Source organism: Apium graveolens, chromosome 3 (genome assembly GCF_009905375.1).
Source record: "Apium graveolens cultivar Ventura chromosome 3, ASM990537v1, whole genome shotgun sequence".
Taxonomy (NCBI): Eukaryota; Viridiplantae; Streptophyta; class Magnoliopsida; order Apiales; family Apiaceae; genus Apium; species Apium graveolens.
In genome coordinates, this window is record NC_133649.1 from 31,801,225 (window position 1) to 31,820,392 (window position 19,168).

Genomic DNA, 19,168 nt, shown 5'->3' on the forward strand with positions numbered 1-19,168 from the left:
TCCTTCAGAATCGGCTTCCCCAACAGCCTAGTGTACTCCCCTCCCTCCCGCAGCTCTGTCAGTTAACCGAGGCCTTGCAGCATAAACCCGTGGCTGCTGTCCTTTGTCGTGCCTCTTTGGGTGCCATTGATTTGATAAAAATTGTGTAAGAACTGATTTTTGATGTTTATGAGAGGGTTTAAGTGTAGGAAGTTTTGTGGGAGATATGTAGGATAGGTGTATGTATATATAGGGTGTGGAGTAGGTTAAATTAGATTAGGAGTGGGGTTGAGGGATAAAATCATGGGGTAGGGAAAAGAATTCGTGGGTTTATGGGCTGTGATGGGTTTTGTGTTTTTGTTTTTTTTTTTTTTTTCTGAACTGTAAAAAATTTTCTGGAACTCGACCCTGCGCGGACTGCGCGGGGCGCAGAGGGTCTCTGGAAAAAAAATTTCAGCCCCTGTTTTCTGATTTTTTTGTGTTTTTGGATAGGTTATTAACTTCTAAGGGTTCCTGTAACAACAATTCATGGGTTGCCTCCCACGCAGCGCTTCTTTTTCGTCATTAGCTTGACGTTCCGTACCTTTCTCAAGTAGTCAACAAAATGGCACTAACCACCTCTCGGTTTGCCATGTCCCCATAGTAGTGCTTCAACCGCTGACCGTTAACCTTGAATGCTTGGTCCGAATCATTCTCAAAAATTTCCACCGCTCCATGTGGAAACACAGTTTTGACAATAAAAGGTCCAGACCACCTTGATTTCAACTTCCCAGGAAAAAGTCGGAGCCGAGAGTTGAATAACAGAACTTGTTGCCCTGGCACAAATAACTTAGGATGTAGCTTCCTATCGTGCCACCTCTTCACCTTTTCCTTATACATTTTGTTATTCTCGTACGCTTGAAGTCGAAATTCATCAAGTTCATTAAGCTGAAGCATTCTTTTCTTACCAGCTGCATCTAAATCCAGGTTCAATTTCTTCAATGCCCAGTAGGCCTTATGCTCAAGCTCCGCCGGTAGATGACATCCCTTACCGTACACCAACTGAAACGGTGACATCCCAAGTGGAGTTTTGTATGCTATTTCTGTAAGCCCAAACAGCTTCATCGAGCTTTAAAGACCAATCCTTCCTTGACGGACAAACAACCTTCTCTAAAATGCGCTTTATTCTCTCTGTTAGACACATCCGCTTGACCATTTATTTGCGGATGATAGGCAGTAGTTACTCGATGATTCACATTATAACGCTGCATCATAGAAGTGAACTTACGGTTGTAAAAATGCGATCCTTCATCACTTATGATTACCCGAGGCGTTCCAAACCTTGTGAAAACTTGCTTATGAAGAAAATTTAGTACTACCTTTGCATCATTTGTCGGTAAAGCTTTAACTTCGACCCATTTTGAGACATAATCGACTGCCAGCAAGATGTACTGATTATTGCAAGACGAGATAAAAGGCCCCATGAAATCGATTCCCCATACATCAAAGACCTCGACTTCAAGCATCAAATTTAATGGCATCTCATCATTCCTTGACAAATTTCCCACTCTTTGGCAACGATCACACCTTAAAACAAACTGATGAGCATCCTTGAACAAAGTAGGCCAGAAAAAACCTGCTTGCAGAATACGAGCTGCCGTCTTCTCACCTCCATAGTGTCCACCATAAACCGTGGAATGGCAGTCTCGTAATATCCCCTCCGTCTCACAGAACGGGATACATCTCCTGATGATCTGATCAGCTCCCTGTCTAAACAAATATGGTTCATCCTACATATACCACTCACCTCATGCAGAAACTTCTTCTTTTGAGTGGATGTCAAATTAAGCGGCATTATATTGCTGACAAGATAGTTATAATATCTGCAAACCCATGGTTCTTCCTCCTGAATTGCAAACAACTGTTCATCCAGAAAAGATTCATTGATTAACGTCCTATCTTGTGAAGTAGACTCGGGATTCTCCAACCTAGAGAGATGGTCAGCTACTTGATTCTCGGTACCTTTTCTATCTTTGATCTCTAACTCAAATTCCTGAAGTAAAAGCACCCAACGAATGAGTCTCGGCTTCGAATCCTTCTTAGAAACCAGATAGCGAATAGCTGCATGATCAGTGAATACTGTCACTTTCGTACCAAGCAGATAAGATTGAAATTTCTCAAAGCCAAAGACTATAGCCAAAAGCTCCTTCTCAGTAGTGGTGTAGTTCAATTGGGCCCCATTTAAAGTCTTACTCGCATAGTAGACCACATGGAAGAGATTTTTCTTGCGCTGTCCCAGAACTGCACCTACCGCATAGTCACTCGCATCACACATCATCTCAAACAGTTCTGTCCAATCTGGTGCTGTAATAACTGGTGCTGTGATCAAACTCTCCTTGAGAGTCTCGAATGCTGCCAAACATTCATCATCAAATTTGAAAAGCACATCTTTCTCAAGTAAATTGCACAACGGCTTAGATATCTTTGAAAAGTCCTTGATGAATCGCCGATAAAAACCCGCATGACCGAGAAAACTACGGATTCCTTTCACCGAATTAGGTGGGGGAAGATTTTCAATGACTCCCACCTTGGCCTTATCCACCTCCAGACCTTTGCTAGAGACCTTATGCCCAAGGATAATGCCTTCATGCACCATAAAATGACATTTCTCCCAATTAAGCACCAAATTAGTTTCCACGCATCTTTTGAGTACGGCGCGCAGATTATTCAAACATTCATCATATGAGTGTCCAAAGACGGAGAAGTCATCCATGAACACTTCGACGTTATTTCCAATCATGTCAGAGAATATAGCCATCATACATCTCTGAAAGGTGGCCGGGGCGCCACATAACCCAAACGAACTCTACGAAAAGCAAATGTGCCAAATGGACAAGTGAAGGTAGTCTTTTCCTGATCCTCTGGTGCGATACAAATCTGATTATACCCGGAATAACCATCCAGAAGACAAAAATACTCATGTCCCGCCAATCTGTCAAGCATTTGATCAATGAATGGGAGAGGGAAGTGATCCTTCCTTGTGGCTTTGTTCAATTTTCTATAATCCATGCATACTCTCCATCCTGTAACTGTTCGAGTAGGGATGAGCTCATTCTTTTCATTTGCGACCACAGTGATACCTCCTTTCTTAGGTACACATTGCACGGGGCTCACCCACGAGCTGTCAGAAATAGGATAAATGATGCCTGCATCTAGCCATTTCAGAATTTCTTTCTTCACCACCTCCTTCATGATCGGGTTCAGTCTTCGCTGTTGTTCCACAGTTGGCTTACTACCTTCCTCTAACAGAATTTTATGCATACAATATGAAGGACTTATCCCCTTGATGTCTGCTATGGTCCATCCTATAGCCGATTTGAATTCTCTCAAAATCCTTAAGAGCTTGTCTTCCTCACTACCTGAAAGGTCAGCTGAAATAATAACAGGTAACGTAGATGAATCACCTAAAAAAGCATACCTCAAGTGTTCAGGTAATGGTTTGAGCTCCAAGGTAGGTGCTTCCTCTATTGATGGTTTGAGCTTCCCTTCAGCATTCTTAAGGTCAGAAGTACCAAGAGATTTAAATGGTATGTCGAGCTTTCGCTTCCATGGAGAAGCGTTCAGATATTGTAATTGCTCGTTGTTATCTTCATCATCGCTGTCAAAATCCCCCACTAAGGCCTTTTCCAATGCATCAGACATTAGCATGTGATCGAGTTCCGAAGTAACCGCAGAATCAATCACATCCACTTTTAAGCACTCCTCATCTTCTGTAGGGAATTTCATTGCCTTGAATACGTTGAAGGTCACATCCTGATCTTGGACCCCGCATAGTAAGTTCCCCTTTTTGCACATCTATCAAGGTACGGCCAGTAGCCAAGAAAGGCCTCCCCAAGATTATGGGAATCTTCTTATCTTCCTCAAAATTCAGAATAACAAAATCAGCAGGAAAGAAGAGCTTATCCACCTTGACGAGCACATCCTCAACTAGCCCCTTGGGTAAGTAATGGAATGGTCCACCAATTGTAGCGACATGTATGTGGGTTTTGGATCAGGCAGATCCAGCTTTTTAAAGATCGACAAGGGCATCAGATTAATGCTTGCTCCCAAATCACAAAGGCACTTGTCAAAAGTTAGATTGCCAATGGTGCAAGGAATGGTGAAGCTTCCTGGATCTTTCAGTTTTGGTGGTAACTTTTGCTGCAGAACAGCGCTGCATTCTTCCGTGAGAGCAACGGTTTCAAGGTCATCCAGTTTCACCTTCCTTGAAAGAATAGTCTTCATAAACTTCGCATAACTAGGCATTTGTTCCAGCGCCTCAGCGAAAGGTATATTGATGTGAAGTTTCTTGAACACCTCCAGAAACTTCCCGAACTGTCTATCCAGCTTTTGTTGCTGCAATCTCTTAGGAAAATGTGGTGGAGGATAGAGCTGTTTCTCCCCTGTATTATCCTCAGGCAGAGTGTGTTCAACAGTAGTCTTCTTTGGTTCCGCCACTTTCTCCTTTTGCTTAGATTCTTCATCTCTAACTTCAGCTTCGACTTCTTTTGCCTTTTCAGCATCAGCTACTTTTCCAGACCTTAAGGTAATAGCCTTGACTTGCTCTTTAGCTTCCTTCCTGCCTGGTACTTCCGTGTCACTGGGAAGAGTGCCAGGTTGACGATTGAGCACTGCATTGGCTAATTGACCGATTTGATTTTCCAAGGTCTTGATAGAAACCGCCTGACTCTTGCACAACAGCTTAAGTTCCTCAAAATCAGCACTAGTAGGTGCAGCTGCACTTCCCTGTTGAGGATATGATTGCCTTGTAGCATACTGTTGTGGTTGCTGGAATCCAGGTGGGTTAAACTGTTTACTCACTCCTTGCTGATATGTTGGCTGAATAGCATTCTGATTATTCCCCCAGCTGAAATTTGGATGATTTCTGTTGTTAGGATGATAGGTCGCTGGCACAGGCTGCTGTTGTCGCTGATAATTATTCACATACTGAACAGATCCGTTGATAAGAGAACACTGATCCGTAGCATGAGAACCTGCACAAAGCTCACAAACCATAGCTATTTGATTAACTCCATACGTAGCCAAAGAATCAACCTTCATTGATAGCGCTTGGAGCTGGGCTGCAATAGCGGTGGCTGCATCAACTTCCAGAATACCTGCGACCTTGCCTGACGTCATCCTCTGAGTTGGGTTTTGATGCTCGTTTGCAGCCATCGTCTCGATAAGATTATACGCCTCAGTATAGCTTTTAGCCCATAAGGCTCCTCCAGCTCCTGCATCGAGCATGGGCCGAGATTGGGCCCCCAAACCATTATAAAAACCAGTGATTACCATCCAATCCGGCATTCCATGATGTGGACATTTTCTCAACATTTCCTTGTAGCGTTCCCAAGCCTCGCACATAGATTCTGTAGGTTGCTGCGCAAACTGAGTAAGAGCACTCCTCATAGCAGCAGTCTTTGCCATTGGATAAAACTTCACCAGAAACTTTTGCGCAAGATCTTGCCACGTAGTGATGGACCCAGCTGGTTCAGAATGTAACCAGTCTTTAGCTTTATCCCTCAGTGAGAATGGAAAAAGCCTCAACTTGATAGCTTCATCAGTCACGCCATTATACTTAAAAGTGCTGCAGATCTCGACAAAATTCCTTATGTGCATGTTGGGGTCTTCAGTTGCCGCTCCTCCAAAAGAAACAGAATTCTGCACCATCTGAATAGTGCCCGGCTTGATTTCAAAGGTGTTAGCTTGAATAGCCGGATGAAGGATGCTTGACTGAATGTCATCAATTTTAGGCCGAGAAAAATCCATAAGAGCTGGATCAGCTTGAACAATACGATCTCCCATGTTTACTGGTTCTTTCTGCTCAGTTCCTGAATCCGAATCCTCAAAATCTAACTTCTCCGGAGTATCAAGAACTTCGTCTTTCTCCTCAGCAGTATCTAAGGTCCTCTTGCGAGCACGAGAACGAGTTTGCATAAACGCTTGCTAAAGTACCTGAAACACAACCGAAAAGAGTAATTAACTACTACGTCCTAATCACTGAGTCCTAATGACCAATGATGGTAAGTACATAAACTAAACAAATACGCCGAGTCCCCGGCAGCGGCGCCAAAAACTTGTTAGGGCAAAAACATGCACTAATATTCACGCAAGTATACGCGTTCGCAAGTAATATAGAATACTTTCTAGTTCGTTCCTTCAGAGACTCAGACTAAGTTATTGTCTAATTAAACTCACTCACCAATGTATGATTACTTCTCAATGTTAAGATAACACTTAAAATTGTTGATTGAATATTAACTATAATTAACTACTTAATTAACCACTTAACTAACACTTCAATTTATCAATAATAAAACACTCATGAGATCACAACTTCATTATTACTTCCTTCTATAGCCATTGTTATTACCTTTAGCATGTGACAGTGATGACATTAATCGAATAACACGAAACTGATAAAAGCCAACTTTCATTGTACTAATACCATTTTACCAAACATCCACAATTAAGATAGAAGTTGAATAGTCATCAATTATGTTGAGTTCCTATATGTCTACAGAAATTGACAACACAACAATTTAAGCACAAGTTATCCCTTTTGATTACATAGGGCAAATAAAAGTGTTAGAGTTACCCACTAATCATGCACAACGTACATGAACCTATGCTAGCATGGCAAGTTCTAAATCTCAAGATCCACCGTCGCTTCACAAGAGATTAACACCCTATCTTATATGTTCGCGACGCACATAAGATGAATACGCACAACCAATACTAGATATCATGCAATCATCACACACTAAAGTATTAAACAATTAACTAAAGAATTCCATAATAAATCCGTTGCAACCCCATGATCACGATTAGCCCATAACAGAACTTATTGCCATCATGGGTTCATATGAAATCATGATAAACAACACAAGAAAATAATAACTAAACTAATTATATTAAAACAGAGTACGTGACAAGAGTAAATAAGTCAAAGCAAGAAAACTAGCATCCAACGTTACAACGAAACAAGAATCACAAGAAAATATGCTTCCTCTTCGTTGCGGTGTGCTAAATCGGTCTTCTTCCTTATATCCTTCGCTTCTTGCGCAAAACACAATCTAAAACATAATCTCTTTCTTCTTCTCTATGAAAACGTCTCAAATCTACTTATATAATAGTCCCATAAAACTCAGATTACATAGAAGTTGGAAGCCAAACAGAAGTAGAAGTCTAAAATAATTCATCTTTTTCCCCGACCCTGCGCGGCCGCTCAGCATTTCTGCGCGGGCGCGCAAGGCTGCTGCGCGGCCGCTCAGCATTGCTGCGCGGGCGCGCAGGACCCTACTGGAAAAATTCCAGGTTTGCTCCGTTTCTTCGCCGTAATCTGCCCATTCTTTTCCTCCCGCAATGGTGAACACATGCCAAGGCTTATTCTTGATGATTCCTCCTCTGAAATGCAACTAATACCCTGAAATGCATAAACACTAGAAAAACGCATCAAATACACAAAATACTTGATTTCAAGACACCAATTTAAGCCATTTTAAGACGTTCTAAGTGGTATAAAATGCCACTTATCAGTGGTAGAAGGCGGCACCGCCGCTTGTGTTGCCGCCCTGTTCGTGGTTCTGTGGCGCGTTTGCGAGTGTTGATTGCTTGGGTTCCTGTTCTTTTCTGTTGATTTTGCTGTTGGGCTTGTGTTAATTTTCTGTTGGGCCTTGTTGGGCCGAGTTGTGCAGTGGATTTATTGTTATAATCCTAAAATTTTATTTCCTTTTTATGCAGGAATTATTGAGTAATTTTCATGATATTATTAATTCGTGTGGGAAATATTTTTTAGTTAATCGGTGGAATTTATTCAGATACCCGAATATTTTGGGCACCAATAAATTTTTCCGCCGTACCGCGATGACTCGTTACGAGCAGACGGTCGACGGTGATGACGATACTCTGAGTCCTAAATTTTATAAATAAATAAAATGATTTGTATAAAATGTTTTCGAAAATAAATTATGCGTATATAGATACGTGAATATGGAATTGGCACGGGAATAAAAATGTGAGTTGTGATTGTTGACGTCGATTGTAATCGACGGGTAGTCTTATATATAAAGAAGTTGCTGCCAAAATTTCCTAAAAATATGTTTGTAAACGTACGTATTTATATTATACGTGTTACCCCTAATAGTGTTCTGACTACGTGATTACGTGATTATGTGTATAATAATTATACGAGTCGGGTTATCGGATTGGATTATTGGATTGAGGATATCAAGCATGACGGTATAACTGATTAGGGTATTCTGTATTTGTAGATTCCGATCGAGTTTTCCCAGGATTAAAGCCAGCGTGAAAGCTACTTAAGGTTTTGTAAAGCGTTGCAAGGCAAGTACCCTGACCATTCTTTTATGGTTCAGTATGTATGAATAGCTAAATGTTTTATTTTCATAATGGAACAGAAACGTTTTAAGTTACGTATCCCCTGTTCTTGAAAATGTTGTTTAAAATTATGTTTTGGGGAAAAGTAACTTCTGAAAACACCTATCTCTAAACGTGATTAAAATGAAAAGGAGTTGTGAATAGTGTGTTGTGACAGAATTGATTTTTGAAAAGAGATAGGTACAAGTGATTTTGAAAACTGGATAAAACGATCAGATATGGGATACGTTGGGGCCAGAGTAGGCCTATTGAGGTGGCGTAAGAGGCTAATTCGGTTGTGCGCACTGTATAACCGATTAGTCCAGCAGGTCAGAGACCTAGCTAGTCTCTGAGTTCCAGAACAGGTAAACGGGGGTGGCAGTTGGAGTCGTCTGGTGTTGATAGCCTGATCAGCTGTCTTCACATATCCGCTACGTATCTGATTTGGATTTGTGATTCCCGTAAGGGCATGAGTAGTTGATACAGCAGTTTTATAAATGTGATTAGCATTGTAATAACCCCAATTTTTGAGAAATTTTGAAACTTTTATGAATAGTGTTTTTGCTGAACGAGAAAACTTTTCATGCCACGCTATGTAGGGGTTCTGTTATTGATCTTATGGGATATTATTAGTACTCTATGTGGTATATAAGTGTATGTAAAGATCGTCAGAATCCAATTCCGAACACTTTGATTTTTCCCGGAAATCCACAAGATACGGAGAGAATTGAGTATAAGGTAACAGGATAAAAAGGATTTAAATTAAAGGATTATAAGAGAGGATCATAGAAGGAATACAATATATTGAGAAAGGTTAAGGGAACCTAAGTAATAAGATCCCGAGTATGATCCCTCAAACGATAAACGAGAACGAAAGATAAGTGAACCGTAAAACAAATAAGTGACCAAGAGACAAGCTTGTACAAGAAGCCAGGGATTGTGACATCATCAAACCACAAGGTGTGGACAAGTGGGAGCATTATGACATGTGCAAGATGACACAAGCATGACATGGGAAGGAAGGAGGTGTGGTGGCTTTTTAACCACACAAATTCAAGGGCAACAAGGTAATTAACTAAATCAAACACAAAAACAAGCCAACCAAGCCAAGTAAAAATCATTTTCATCAAAATCAAAAAGAAACCAAGGCATGGTTCATCATGCTCTCGGCTTTTTACTATTGCAAATGGGCAAGAATTCAAAAACTCAAGATCCAAGCCTCCTAAATTGGTGAGTTAATTCCCTAATCATCTTCATGCTTAGTTAGGGCTATATCATGAGTTTAAGCCATCAATTCCTTCTCAATCTTCTTCATTTAATCAAAGAAGAAGACAATGAATAGTGTTTTCAAGTTTTTAACTTGAAGTTTTTCTTGTTTTCCTTGAAGATCCAAGCATTCCTAAGACTTCTCAAAGCTTCTTAAGGCTTCCTAGCTCCTCCCACCACTTCAAGGAAGGTATACCATCTCCAAACCCTAGATTCCTATGTATTATAAGATGATTTTGATTAGTAGAGTGATATGGTAGCTTAATGTTGGTGATTTAGAGTTTGGGATTGAATTGGTATTGAAATGGAATGGTAAATGTTGTTGTTTTGATTAAAAGAACTTAAGTATGATTAAATTTAAGCTTAGGCATAAGTATGAATGATTAAATTGAATTGGTTGGGGTTGTTATGATGTGATGAGGATGGATGTTGGTTGTATGTTGGATTTGAGGTTGATTTGGAATGGGTTTGAATGGTTTAAAATATTGGAAATCGCGTAAACATAGCCGTCGTAACATCCGATTTTCTTTGGACTGTTTTTGTTCATAGCATTAGGACCCGAGAACCCCCTGCTAGATTTTGACCACTGCCATGTTTAGATAGCTCATGTTACGAGCTTCGTTTTGATATGTAGTTCGTTCGATTCCGATGCACGGTTTAGGAGAAACGACCGTTTCAAGTAACGGCGTTTCGCGAACGAAACTTTTCCCCTCGTCTTACTTTGAAACATAGGTCAAGGACCAAAAAGGGTTAATTAATGTATGAAACATTTATGGTAAGTGTGTTAGGCAGTTGGTAAGACACTCGCGAAGGAATCGCTTTAAAACTCGTAAAGGTTAAATTATTAAAAATGGTGGTGCCGAGGGTACCCGAGTGACTTAAGCGAATCAGTGAGCGCAAAACAAGCGTTAGAATCTAAGTTAGTTAAAGTATAGATTTACAAGTGATTTTGGTTTAATTCCAACTTACTTTTTGTTTATAGGTTACCAGACTCGTCCCGAGCCTTTTATCACCCCAAGTCGCTCAGGCAAGTTTTCTACCCGTTATAACTGTTGTTGTGATGTATATGTGTATATGCATGACCTTGCGATAAATGCATATTTGTTATTAGCAAATTCTTGCGATATATTGTAGCATGTGATATTGTATATATGCATGCCTGTTTCGTATTCTTTTTATATATATCTGTTGATTCAGTTGTTAATACCTATGCTAGAGAATAACGGTAATTTGCATATACCCTTGGTATAGGGACCCAAAGGTGAAAACATTTTCTAAAACCAGGAGTTGAGGATCCCGAGTAGATTTTATATATATATATATTTTTATATATATATATGGTTATAGTTTTCAAAACTATTAATCGAATAAGGTTTATTCGATAACTTTATTTTATTAATGAATATCATCTTGAATATTCATTCGAGGACTTATGACTCCTTTATATTATTTATTGAATATTATCTTGAATATTCATTCGAGGACTTATGACTCCTTTATATTATTTATTGAATATTATCTTGAATATTCATTCGAAGACTTATGACTCCTTTATATTATTTATTGAATATTATCTTGGATATTCATTTGAGGATGTATGACTCCTTTATTTTATTTAATGAATATTATTTATAATATTCATTCGAGGTATTATGACTCCGCTTATTACTGAAATATATTCTTTATTTCATTAGAGAATAAAGTGTTAATAATCAAACTTATTTTCGATTATTCAAATAAAGATAATACTTTCATATAAGTATATCTTTGGTTATTTAATGTTTATTTCAAGTATAAGTTTTAATACTTCTACTTCAATTATTTTTATAAAGATTATTCTTTATGGGAATATTATTTAAATAATAATATTCAGATATTTTCTAATATATGGGGACTGATTTACTTCATTAAATCAGCTTTACTCCAAACACTCTTTAAAGTGTTTTCGAGTCTTCAAAATGATTTTTAAAAGTTAGAGCGGATCCCAAAACTCATTTTTATATTTAAGATCTTCCTTTTTAAGGGGATTTAAATACTCGCTCAAAACCTGGGGAATCCGGCTCTGTGGTGTGTTTTATATTCGCAACGAGGTTGCAGTTTTGGTAAATGAATTGATTACTTGCCCAATGTTCGGGAAGTAAGCCCATCTAATTGAGTCGGCATAAGCGACAGGCCGGGGTACGGTCTATGAAAGTGTAAGTGGCTGGGTGGCAGTCCATCAACGCGTGAGGGGCTGGGTAACGGTCTAGCGCGAGGTCCTAATGCGGCCAGGGTGATGACCGGTGAGGAATTCATCCATCTACAGTAGAAAAGGTTACTTATTGGTATCTTTGCCTGATCAGCAAGATATCTGGTTTATGCCAAAATTCTTTTCCTTTCCAAAATTCATTGGATGTTTCAAACTCTGTTCATACTTTACATAACAGAGGTTCCAGGAAATGTTTAAGAGATATATATATGTGGATATATATATATATCGGGACTAAATAAAGTATCTCGTAACTTTATTTCATTCAATAATATTTCAAAGATTGAATCTATTCAAATCTTGTCTTGTAGTCTCATCTATGTGATGAACTTTTGAAACTGATTATAACTTGAACGGTGGTAGTTCAAGTAGTATTGGGAAAGATATAAGTATATTGGGGTATTTGGTAACCTCATCTTTTAAACTTATATCTAATTAATAATTGTCTTATGAATGACAAAGATTTTCAGAAAAACGTTGAGACAAGGTTAGATATATGAGATCACCTTGCAACGATATTTTTTTATACAGTTATGCACTGGGACTTTGTGTATATTATGCATGGAAGAGGACTTCCAATATTTTGAAAAGTATATATGTATACATACTGAATATTTTGCGACTTCATCGCATTAAGATATCAAACTTGGTTCATTTCTTTTGACCAAGACTTTCATGAGTATTATGAGTAGGCTCATATACTATTAATCATTATACATATTATTTTGGTGGGATTGCTGCTCACCCTTGCTTTATTTCTTCATCACACAACAACAGTTAGGAGAGATGGCCAGACTCCAGCAGACCCAGCGCAAGCGCGTGGGAAGCGTCCCGCGTCTTCCCGTTGATGTTGTAGCTGCTATAGCTGCAGAGGTAGATCTATTGTAGATCAGACCATCTACTTTTGAGAATCAGTTATGTATAATTATAACTTGTGGCAGATAATGGCAATTAACTGTAAATTTATCAAGTAATCATTTTGGGTTGTAATAACTTTTAAATTGTGGATTCAAAGACTTGTACTTATTTAAATTTCATCTCTGAGACTATAACGGGTTGTGGTGTGTGTTAGTGTGGGGTCACAGCATAAGGTTATTTATTATTAATTAAGTGAAGTGATATTGTGGAAAGAAAGACCGTGACGACCCGGATCCCCGACCCCGGATCTGGGGGTGTTACAGAAATGGTATCAGAGCTAAGCGTTATAAACCTCAGAGATGATGTGACGTTAAGATAATAAGTTCACTAAGATAATAAGAACTCTTGCCAAGTTCATAGTCGGGCTACCTAACATAGTACTGACAGTTAAAACCCTTATGGGAACCCTTATAAATATCGTGATAGAAGCGTAGTTCGTTATCGTATATGGTAGCGGGACACCGAACCCTGAGGTTGAGGAGCAACAGCGCGATGATGTTTTATTACTAATTGGAGATTGGATTGTGGATCCGATAGAGTGTCCTAATGCAGGACCGGATGATGTTGATATTGAGGATGTAGCGGTTGAGGATGTTGTCCTAGATGGGATTGTTACTGAGGAGGATCTCGTGGAGGATCCTGACAAGAATGAATAAAGGACCACTGATGAATTGATGACCATGGTTATGGCAACTCCCAGAGGTAGGATTGGCCGGTCACTACCGGAGGTTCGTTCAAGTTTGTAAAGATAGTAGCCCCTTTAACGCGGCTTACTCGTAAGACTGAGAAGTTCGAATGGACAGAGAAATACGAGAACAACTTTCAAGAACTGAAGCAAAGATTGGTGATGGCCCCTATGTTGGCATTACCGGATGGAAAAAGGAGATTTTGTGATTTGTAAGTGACGCTTCGCATAAGGAATTAGGGTGCTTCTTAGCACAGCGAGATAATCGCGTCTGCGTCAAGACAATTAAGGTAATATGAAATTCGATATCCCCGCCCATGAGCTTAGGCTCGTGGCAATAGTTTTACCCTAAATATTGGAGGCACTACTTGTATGGAGAGAAGTACGAGAATTACCTAAGCCATGAGTGCTCTAGTACATTCTTACGTAGAAAGAGCTCAACATACGCCAGAGGAGGCGGTTAGAGCTAATCAAGAATTATGATTGGGAGATTCTTTATCATTCGGGGAAAGCCAATGTGGTGGCTGATGCCCTTAGTAAAAAGGAGAGACTCAAGATGATAATGTCTTTGAGAGAGTTTATAAGAGATTTTGAGAAAATGGAAATAGAAGTGAAGGTAACCGGAGCCGGTACCGAAAAGCTGTTTGAGATTGCAAGACAAACCGAATTATTGGAAAAGAACATATTATGCCAGAAAAAGTGATGAATGAAGGCAGAGAGCCAACAAATAGATATGAGATTAATACCGAGAGAGATGATAAGGGAATAATGAGGTATTCCTATAGAATTTGGGTTCCAAATGTTTAAGAGCTTAAAGATGAGATCTTAAATGAAAGCTAGTTTGAGGAATATGATTTAGAGCAAAACCTGAACGTGATAGTCAGGGAGGTCGCCATCAAGATAGAAAGAACCCATAACATAATGAAGTGGAAAATGAGGATTTAAAATGTATAAGATAACCCCAAGTATGGGAGAAGGATGAAACATCTCATACTAAGGAAACAGAAAGTCGAGCGAGATAAGGAGACCCGAGACGGTACTCCTATACGGAAATTCATGAACCTGTCTAAACAGAACTTATATTTTATTCCCAACCACCACCTTGAGGAAATAATGTGGTGTGAAATTCTTTCAGGACCTCTAAGTCGCTAAGCTCTCAGAGTTCCAAGGAACAAGCTGGCCCAATCGAGGCAAGAGCCTGGCTAAAGGAAATATGGGAATCATTTGAGATTCTAAATGATTGACGAATCTCAAAAGGACTGTTTTTGTCACTTACCCTCCTAAGAGAGAGACCACCCGTTTGTGAAAGACCAAGAAAGGCACGGAGCCAGAGGTTAAAATAAACTGATTTAAGTTCAGTCAATTGTTTTCGGGAAAGTAATTCCGAAAGATAAGGAGATAGTGTAAAAGCTTTGGAGCTAGAACAAAAGTGGATGAGTATGATGAATTATGAATCTAAGTTGTAAAAGTTATCAAGATTCGTTCTGAGGACACGAATCCAGAATGACGGGATGTTTGGAATCAATACTTATGTTGTGTTAGTTCATGAAATAATGATAAGAGAAAGGAAAATAAAAAGAAACTGAAGTGGAAAGGAATATAAAGGCAATAGAGTTTGAGGTATGATAAGGGAGTTGGGTATGAGGAAACCCTAAAGACTCGTAGCAATAGACATAGAAAAGTATGTAATCGTCAGGATGAGGGTGATTCACCATGAGTTAAAATTGATGGTTGAGGGCATAAGAGATACATATATATTATCCCCTATAAGTTGGGAGGATTCGAAGAAACCTTGAGATAGTTCGAAGGATAAATAATGAGACGCGGATAGACTGAGGAGACAAGAAAGTAAGAAATTAAGAAAATTGGATGAAGGAAGTGACCTTCAAGAATGTGAAGTGTAAGACCGGTGGCTTGATACCCAGGAAGGGAGACGCCAGGTATGAAGGATATCCCAATATTGAGATGACTGTTGAGATAAACAACAAAAGTAAATAAGGATTTATTAAGAAGAAGTTCACGTTGAACACGACCAATATCTTCCAGATCATCCATGTGATCATTACCAAATCAGGAAAGAAAAGCGGATAACCATTTTTATCTTTTGGAGGCCATGTGGATTGACCTTAACTTGAATAAGGATGCTATTGTGAAATTTGGTATAGACTATCGAGGTGGGAATGATGAATAAGATAATCTATCAAGGATATATGAATTGATTTATCCATGGAAGGATGCATGTACCTTTTTAAAGGTGGAATTAAGGATAGAACATTGTTAACTTAAAATGAATCCTAGGGGAATGCATACAGGTTGGCATTTCATCCTTAATAGGGATAGTATGAGTTTTGACAGTATGAATTGGAAAGGATTAAGGTAATAATAACCTTTAAGGATCAGTGGAGAAATTTTTCAGAAGTATATAGACAATGGTTCTAGTATTAGTAAATGGTATTTTGATATGCCCTGTATCTAAGGAATACACGAGGAACGATTCAAGGATAACCCTAGAGGTTTTACAAGGAGAAAGGTAATATTCAAAATTTTCAAGAATAGAAATGTTGATAAAGGAAATATGACGTAATTATATTGATGCCAAGTGAGGCACGTGTTAAACCACGAGAAGGTATGGATCGAACCAGTAATGGTCGAAATTATTCAGGGCAATTAGGACTTAAGATAAAAGATGTTCTAAGTATGATTGAGAGTCAGTCGTGACAGTGATTAACCTCTAAAAACTGAGGCAATAACTTATGGAAAAATGGTGATTTTTTTTTTACTCATCAGATTTTAAGGAATACATCTTCACAAAAGCAGTGATTGAAATAAGGTAAAAAATTTATTTGGAGGTGGTTAAAATGGCATTGACTATAAGGAAATTTTAATATCAGGAAAGGCCAAAGAGGTGGCCGACACTTTAAAGGTAAGAGGATAATTATAGGCGCTTGTGCCAGAGGAATACAGTGATGATGGTTAAAACTGTGAAGGTTGTATTATGGTTTGGAAGATTGACATTCCTTCTGATGACTGTGCAATACCCAACCGTAATAGTAGTTAGTAAAGGTTTAATTCGTGTAATCGCCATGAGCGGGCTATCTATCTCAGAAGATACTATCTTGAGATAAGCCAGAACCATGTTTCAAAAAGGACTAGATGAACCCTTGAGTTAATTCTTCTATTTAGGGCGTATGATTAAGAATGGTATTAACCTGCTATCGTTGCTTTGATTGAAACTCTTCTGCACTTTTATCTGCTTCATGTCATGTATGTATGTCAGGATCAGGAGTGTTCTTCATGAATCAGGAAGGGTGATTATGTTACCTCCTTAGAAGGATTTGATACGAGATGTATGGACTCTGTATGGTTAGCTATTAAGACTTCATGGAAAATGAATGACTACAGTAGGTCAGTGGTGGACCATAGTAAGGCAGTAATGATTCTGCGAGTAATGAGCTGATTACAACCGTGAGAGTTGTATTGGAATGGGTGTTGAGATTGAGTACCACTAATCGGGTCGTGGTAGTGTATAAGTTATCATTGATAGACTAATTAAGTAGAGTATCTACCTAGTGAATTATTATTCTTTCTTATCAATAGAGAGTCGTATTATTATACGAGGAAGGTTGCGGTGCAAGCATAGAATTCAAGTAACGATGATGTCTAGAATGAGATCCCAGATTCGATTTTCGATGTCGAGGGAGTTTCAAAGGTAATTGTGTATAAGCTCGAGGAAGAGCATGGGTCCATAGAATGATGGACGGGATAGCGAAAATATTTAGGCACGTGAACTGCGATGCTATAATACTTGATGTTGATATAAATACATATATGTTTTGTTCTTCTATGACAAACCTCTATAGTTCAGAGGTAGATTCCAAGCCAGATATTTTATGGCAATAAAATTTTTTTATGAATATACAATTCTCTTCAATTCGTTCTTTTCTCTTCCTTTCATTTCATGTAAGCTGAGAAGAACAACCCTTCCAGAAGGGGAGGTATTTCCGAATGACTATCTATCTGTGTGATAGAAGCCGAGTAGGATACCAGCTATTGTTTAATTACTTGTCAAGTACTAAAGGCTGGCCACCTTCTGTACTAACTATGCGATATAACAAGTGTTCATGATCATAGTGATCTCTCAACAAATTCCTTTACTTCTATTTGATTGATCAAATTTTGGAAAATAGAAACAACTGAAAAAGGAGTAATAAAGTGGTGGTAGTATGCGGAATGGGAACACATTCGTGATACTAAGGTTGACGTGGTTATTAAAAGGTTATAGAACGCTAACGAGCAAAAGTATAACCAGTATAATATTAGGAACGGAAGGTAGTAGCGATTACGAACTGGAAAAGAATGGGTATTGAGAAGCAGAAGCTCTAATGCTAAAAGCAATAATGAGAGTCTGTGCAATAGACTTGAAAGAATTTGGAATGATCACTTAATTCGGATTGAGTTATCTTACGACAATAGATCATATGTCATTATCGAGATGTCGCCTTATGAGATCCTTGAGGGAAGACAATGTCGATCTCCCTTATGTTAGGATGAAGTTGTAGAGCGCAAGATGCTCGGACCCGCAGTAGTCCAAAGGACCAAGGATATGATAGATCTAATTAGAGGACGGCTAGTAGTAGCCCAAGATGGACATGATAAGTATGTTGATTTGACACGAAAGGATAAAGAGTATGAAATAGGGGACCTAGTAATGTTATAGGTATCCCTTGGAAAGGATTGATGAGGTTCGGAAAGAAAGGAAAGCTAAGTCTACAATTTGTTGGACCCTTGGATATATTAAGACGTTTGGGAAGTTAGCATATGAGCTAGCCCTAACCCCGAACATGTAGCAGGTCGTAACGTGTTTCACGTATCAATGTTAAGGAAGTGTAATTCAGATGCCAGATAAATAGAGGCATATGAGCGTATAGATATGCAACCCGACGTAACCTATATGGAGCAACCAGGAAGGGTTATAGAGTGAAAAGGAACAAGTGCTTAGGAGAAGGATTATCAAACTAGGCAGAGTTTGGTGGTAGAACCACAATGTGGGAAAATTGACTCGAGAGTTAGAAAGTGTAATGCTAAGAAAGTATCCCCATTTGTTTTCTATCTGATTCCGGGACGGAATCCTTTTAAGGAGGGGAGACTGTAATAACCCCAATTTTTGAGAAATTTTGAAACCCTTATGAATAGTGTTTTTGCTGAACGAGAAAACTTTTCATGCCACGCTATGTAGGGGTTCTGTTATTGATCTTATGGGATATTATTAGTACTCTATGTGGTATATAAGTGTATGTAAAGATCGTCAGAATCCAATTCCGAACACTTTGATTTTTCCCGGAAATCCACAAGATACGGAGAGAATTGAGTATAAGGTAACAGGATAAAAAGGATTTAAATTAAAGGATTATAAGAGAGGATCGTAGAAGGAATACAATATATTGAGAAAGGTTAAGGGAACCTAAGTAATAAGATCCCGGGTATGATCCCTCAAACGATAAACGAGAACGAAAGATAAGCGAACCGTAAAACAAATAAGTGACCAAGAGACAAGCTTGTACAAGAAGCCAGGGATTGTGACATCATCAAACCACAAGGTGTGGACAAGTGGGAGCATTATGACATGTGCAAGGTGACACAAGCATGACATGGGAAGGAAGGAGGTGTGGTGGCTTTTT

General features: G+C 38.9%; 1 non-coding gene across 1 annotated transcript; it reads left to right on the plus strand.

The window, feature by feature from the left end:
- Window positions 1-5,302: 5,302 nt before the first annotated feature.
- On the plus strand, window positions 5,303-5,409 carry LOC141715630 (small nucleolar RNA R71). The gene has a single exon (XR_012572386.1). It is a non-coding gene; the product is annotated as a small nucleolar RNA R71 (small nucleolar RNA).
- Window positions 5,410-19,168: the final 13,759 nt, after the last annotated feature.